The sequence below is a fragment of the Macrobrachium rosenbergii genome, chromosome 24, assembly GCF_040412425.1.
Source record: "Macrobrachium rosenbergii isolate ZJJX-2024 chromosome 24, ASM4041242v1, whole genome shotgun sequence".
NCBI classification, from domain to species: domain Eukaryota; kingdom Metazoa; phylum Arthropoda; class Malacostraca; order Decapoda; family Palaemonidae; genus Macrobrachium; species Macrobrachium rosenbergii.
The window spans coordinates 37861619-37868501 of NC_089764.1; the positions used below are offsets into that span (position 1 = coordinate 37861619).

At 38.4% G+C, this 6883-nt stretch overlaps 1 long non-coding RNA gene across 1 annotated transcript; it reads right to left on the reverse strand.

Moving 5' to 3' along the window:
• Positions 1–250: 250 nt before the first annotated feature.
• LOC136852027 (uncharacterized) lies at positions 251–6374 on the reverse strand. Its single transcript, XR_010857051.1, has 2 exons — positions 3062–6374; positions 251–1414 (listed from the first exon to the last, which is right to left on the reverse strand). It is a non-coding gene; the product is annotated as an uncharacterized lncRNA (long non-coding RNA).
• Positions 6375–6883: the final 509 nt, after the last annotated feature.

Consider the following 6883-nt stretch of genomic DNA (forward strand, 5'->3'; position numbering starts at 1 on the left):
GAGAGAGAGAGAGAGAGAGAGAGAGAGAGAGAGAGACTTTCAACGAGTCTATGAAGCGTGCAAGGCTTTGTAGTTGTATGGTGAAGTCTTAATGGCTTATATTAAGTAATATCATTTCTTTTTTACATAGATTTCAGATCCCTGTGTATCCCATTGTGTAAATAATTGCTGTCGTTATATTACAGGATCTTTTGTATCATTGCATAAAAATACATTAAAATTGTACAATATTTATAATGAAAATTCAGGGTGTCAAGTAACTGTATATTTATAATGTATTGATACCTTGTACAGTTAAGGAGGCAGCCAATAAAAAGAAATTATTACAAACGCTTTTATCTAGCAACAAACAAATCAATACAACCACAATAAATAAAAAAATTATAAACTTCATTTTTTCATTATACTTTAGTGCTCCCCCCAAAAAAAAAATGGTGGACTGACCCTATGGAACACGTCTATGGTTCAGAAAATATTTCGGCACATCTGGGAACTAGCAAAAAAATTCTGAGGTCATCAAGATTTGTGAGGAGTATATTAACTAATCTCAAAACACACTAGCTTGATATAAAACTGCTTCTACTGAATCTTCAACTACCAATAATACTCTCACAATATCCCAAAACTTTCAAGGAACACAGGACCTACCAAAATACCATTTTCCATCACCCTGGCAATTCGTGGGACCTGATGAAACATCTCAAATATTTTGACCACACTAAAAAATTTAGAAGACTGTGCTCCTCTTTCCATACAATTCTTAAAATGACTTTGAAGCTTTTACTGACTAGAAATTCTGTTTCACACACACACACACATATATATATATATATATATATATATATATATATATATATATATATATATATATATATATATATATATATATATATATATATATATATATATATATATATATATATATATATATATATATATCAGCATCATCATCATGGCCTCCAACAAGGCAAGGAGATGCAAAGGCCCTCTGTCAAATTCTGCCACTCTTCTCTTTCCTCTGTTTTGCCTTGTAAAAATCTCCCCTCATTCCTGCATCCCATCTCACAGTTCTCATCCAAGTAGGAATGTGTATTCCAATGCTTCTGGTGGCCCACAGGAGCCCTGCTGACAATATCAAGATTATTCTCCCTAAGGTTGTGCAAAGGACACGTCTAAGCCTTCTCCATATATGTTTAATACAGCTCATTGTTGAGGACAGTCTGGTGAGTAGTGACTAACTTATCTAACATTCACTCAGTTACCTGCATTCACCACAAGAACATTTTTCTCCTGATTATCTACTTTAAGAATATGTTCTGCACTATAATTCGTATCACACAGGAAATACATTTCATAACTGCTACGGGATCTTGTGGAACTTTGTCACTACCTGCGCCAAAAGTGCTTGAAGTTCCTCTGTAAGGCCGGGCGCACATTGAGACGCAGGCGACACAGGCAGCACAGCACAGAGCAGGGCAGAAAACTGCATTTCACTATTTTAAATGTAAGCGCGCACATTGTCAAGCAGGACAGCACAGCGCAGGGGCGGACCTGCTTCGGCCTGCGTCACGCAGTGTTTGAAACGCAGTTTTCTGCGCACATGCGGCACAGGAAGTAACTCGCTCAGTAATCCACCAAATTATTATATGATGTGAAAGTCATATGTCTGATGATTTTGTTAATTTCTGATGAATCTCTCGGAAAGACCTGTGTGCTTCTTATCAACACTGTTTTCCCTGTTATTTTTCCTTTTTACAATTATCCATTATAATGACATTATGTAGGCAGTATTACAGGTCAAAAGAAAAGGGAATTGTTCATCAGATGATTTTTTCCTCCGTTCCTATATTGCTGAAAGACAGATGTGAAGGAAAATAAAACTTATCTTAAAAACACAGCCAGTTTTTCTCTACTCCCGACTGGTTTTTTGGGCGTTGCAACCTTCAGATGATATGTCACTTTGTATCATGTTATGCACCTTATCAAATTGTTCTCTGCTTAATCTGAAATAATTCTTGAATTTTTCATCACTCAACTCAGATGTTAAACCAAATGCACCATGGGTATTCCTCTTGGCCATGTACTCACTCCTCCACAGTGATCTCTTTCCCCTACAAATGTCATATAATAACAAAGTATTCTCGAATTCATTTTCCGAGTCAGATTCTGAGCTGAGGTTTCTCAGGTAATCATGAGCGGCAGCCATGATCACAGGGCCTGCATAGGACGACAGACTGCTTCCTATTGTGCACACCACACCTATGCTGACCTGCCCTGAGTCTGCCCTGCTCTGCACTGCCCTGCGTCTCAATGTGCGCCCGGCCTAAGAGCCCCAACGCTGTCTCTTCCAAACACGTGTGTGTTCGTGTGTTCATCAATCGTCATCATCGGAGTCGACAGGACAAAACAGGAGCGTCTCGTTTTCTTTCTCTACAGGAATTCTCACAGACTCATCATCAACATATAGTTACGGGCTGCTCTAGAAGCAAGAGCCCGTGCTGGCACAAGGCCAGCTAAATCTAAAACAACAACAATCTACAGGAACGCGATTTCAACCATACAATATTTCCGTCTGTTCTCCCTAAGCATTGTTGTCTTAATGTATGTACATTCACCACTACTTGCATTGCCATGCAAGCATTCTAATCATGTACTCATAATGTTCCAACGAATCTCCTGTATCGAACTGTATGTGTGTTTCTGTTTGTGAAGACGCCAAATGTCTCGCCATTTCACATTTATTATGCTACTGCATTGTATCCATTAATCTGTCTTGAATCTCAAGCAATTGGCCATATGTAGAATTTCCTGGCCTTTCCACTGATGTATGTTTCATCACTGTATGTTAATCATGTCTCTTGATATCGCCATCTGTTTGTCTGCCGACAAACACAGATGTCTGAACCTTTTATCTCTGTTTTACCTGTCTGTGTGTAGACGCTACATTACCGCCCGCACGCGTCAATAACATCGAAGATTCTGTACATTCATCAGAGTAAGGAACAACCAATAAACCAGTAAACACCCAGCCAGTATGTCATTCATATCCTAGTCCTTACACCTCACCAACCATTTCTCTCTCTCTCTAAATCTTCAGCTGAAAAAAATAAGAAAACCCTTACAGACAGAGTCAAGACTTATAAACCCAAGAGGGCTCCAAAGGGAAATCAGCCTGCAGAAACAAGTTTTAGGAAAAGGTCATAAATAAATAAACACGAGGGAACAGAACATAAAACCAATACACCTAAAATTTAGAAATTCAGATGTCAGTAAAAAGCAGGGCTGAATTTGCTCTTCGTTTGGATGTTCGGCGATCAGAAGATTCCGCAACGGCACCTGGCAAACTATTCCACATTTAAGTTGTAGCTAAAATAAACCTCCTAGAAAACTGAGCCACAGTCAGAAGCAGAGTTGCCACTTCAGCGCGTTTCTGGACAGTCTAGCGCATTTTTTTTCTATCTGGCGCAGCCGCGCTATTTGACGCCTTTTAGACAAATCTAGTGCTTTTCCAGCTGATAACATAAAATATGTTAAACTGATTGCCTTTCAGTCTTTTGCCCCGCTGTATTGAAACAATTTCCGCATTATCATTGTTATATTATAGGAGACCGCTCTTTCTCTTTTTCCCAAACTGTGCTGTAGGGTCGTAGGCTACTGTTAGTTAGTCAAAAGATTGGTTCTGTTCATGAGAGTACTCATCTTGAACAGATGGCGGTGGGAGGAGCAAGTTGAGAGCTTGACTCGGTAGGAGGAGAAGGCAAGGGATTACTTAAGTTTGGGATTAACAAAGCTTGCAGTCCGACTCAAAATGTGGTCTACCACACAAGATGCGACCCTAAAACAGAAGCAGACATCATGCTATAGAGATACTTTTACTATTTACTTAGAATTTTCTCTTCAAATAAGAATTAAAGTTATGTACTATCTGCATGCAAGCATCCAACACGTTATGCACTTCTGTTTGTTAATAATTTCATTTCATTTAATCAATTGCTCTCTATCGATGAACAATTTCTTATCCACTCGATATAGAAATATGATTAAATAAAAACCAGACTTTCAATTATTTTATTCATTATTCTGTTTAAGAAAATTTTTATCTGAATCTTAACTGAAAACTATAAATTTAAGTTTATAATTTTTTTGGCATTTCAAAATATCCTAGCGCCTTTTACAGCGCTCCTAAGAAAGGATTTAGTGTGTTTCTGGCGCGTTTTGGAAGCTCCTGCATCACGTTTTCAAAATCAGAAATGGCAGAAGTTACACACCTGCTATGTCTGGTACAAACTTCAAAGAGCCAGCTGTGTGTGGCAAGCCTTGCAGAGTATTGGTGTTTAGGCATCGTTAAAAAACACAATACCTTTGTCTCACAAGAGCAAAAAGGACCGTTTCGTAAAGAGGATTTGCTTTTCTTTAGCATCTCAACTTCTTCAGCCGAAAAAACCCCTCACACTGAACACCCTATGAAAACCAATTCCTGCAAGATTAACTGCACAAAAAACCCAATCAGATATCTGAATGTAAAACAATAATACATTCGAGTTTCAAATAGAAACCAGAAACAACTGTCGTACAATACAGAAACATTCATTTACAGCTCACAGCCATTGGCAAAATGTGCTGTCAAAACAAAGCCTTCATGAAAAAGTCAAAATAAAATGTAAGACTATCACAACCTTCAGAGGTAGACCAATAATATGGCAGCAATACAACGTAAAAAGTTCTAGTTTTTGTGTGAACATGTACTTCATAACAAAAAATTCCACTGAATGAAATACCACATATGATATACAATTATACAAAAAACTGTTATTTTCAACTACATACAGAAGCTTGGCCACTATTGTAATACAATAAAATACAGTACAGTAATCCCTCAATTCAACAGGAACTGATCTACAGGGCTTCTCTACATGTCAGCTACATTATCATGAAACATTTTGGCATCCATTTTAGGTAAGATAAATTTGCTAGATAAATCTTATAATGGAATATATGTAAGGTATAACTTAGTTTAGACTACAAAAAGACATGAATTACTATTAGCTGCGAGAGAACTTGAAAAATTCAAGAGCAGGTTCTTACAAGGTCTTTCTTGCTTTTCAAAAGACTAGACATCCTACTAAACCATATCTGGATTATGATTATTAAAAGACAAGAGCACAATTTTGCTTCTTCCGTGAGAATAATTAATGAATTTAATTTTTTAAAAATTTGGAGAAATTGACAATCCTTTCTTAGTTAAAAGATTCCTTTTTTCAATACAGGAACTTTCAAAAATTATATCTGAAAGTCAGTGGTACTTTTACATGAAATTCTTGAAAGCAAAATATATTCACCGTTAATAATTCTATAAAAGCACAGTACAAGGCATAATGTAACATGAAGTACAGAATACAAGGGGAGATTTTTAATGTTAATTATACAAAACGAGTCTACTTTCGAGCCAGGCTAGGCCTATAGTACGCCAAAAAAATGATATTTTAATGATAAAATAAAGTTTGTTCATACTTACCTGGCAGATATATATATAGCTGTATTCTCGAAGTCCGACAGAATTTCAAAATTCGAAGCACACGCAGTGGTCGGGCAGGTGGTTAGTACCCATTCCCGCCGGTGGGAGGCGGGTATCAGGAACCATTCCCATTTTCTATTCAGATTTTCTAACGCCACTGACTCCTGAGGGGAGGAGGGAGGGCAATATGAATATATATATCTGCCAGGTAAGTATGAACAAACTTTATTTTATCATTAAAATATCATTTTGTTCATGAGACTTACCTGTCAGATATATATATAGCTGAATACCACCTTTGGAGGGGGGTTGAGACAGCCAAGAATTAGGGAAAAAAACCAATTATTGGTAAAATTATTTTGGTTCCTTATCTGATAGCGTAGCTGACTGAGTGGTTACTGTCACTCTAGTCTGCTTCTGCTTTACTAGAGACCCCAGCGAGGTAGTGACCTATATAGCTGGCGACTTCTAGATGATCTGTCAACGGGGCGTGACCACAATGTGACTAGATCATAGACCATACAAAGAGGACAAAAGAGCATTACTAACCACCTAACCAACACCTAAAGCGTTAGTTTGCAAAGGATTGGGAAGACTGCCTCCAGTAGTCGACCCAACAACCATAAAAACACAATTAAAAAGGGGATAGGATCAGAGTTACCCCCTGTCCCCAAGGTTGCTGAAGCAGCAATGTATGGTCCCAGCGAAAAGCAATTTCGTATGCTACCTAAACATCTTGCCAAGAGTGTGAGGCAAACACCGAATTGACTTCGCCAAAATGTGGCACTGAGAATGTCACTGAGTACCATATTTTTCTTGAACGCCAAGGAGGTAGCAACTGCCCTCACCTCGTGAGCGTTAACTCAACAACTTGAAGTTGAGTCGTCACAACTAGAGTGTGCGTCCTTAATGACGTCCCTAATGAAGAATGCCAGTGCATTCTTCGACATAGGTTTAACTGGTTGCCTCACAAAACACCATAAAATATCCGAGGGACCACGAGTGTCTTGTGTTCTTTTAAGGTAGTACTTGAGCCCTAACTGGACATAGAACTCCCTCAGGTTCCTGTCCAATAAGGTCTGCTAAACCTTTAATTTCAAAGTGTCTAGGCATAGGGTTAGAAGACCTATCATTCTTAGCCAAGAACTTAGGGCTTAAAGAATAGACAGCATTGTGTTTCTTGAAGCCCACATGACGGCCTCGAACTTCGCTCATTCTCTTCGCCGTCGCCAGAGCCGTGAGGAATGCCGTTTTCGAGTAACATCCTTAAGAAATGGAGAGTGGAGAGGCTCAAAAGGACTAAACATCAAAAACTTGAGCACTACGTCCAAGTTCCAAGCAGGGGAATTAGCTGAGGAACCTTGGACG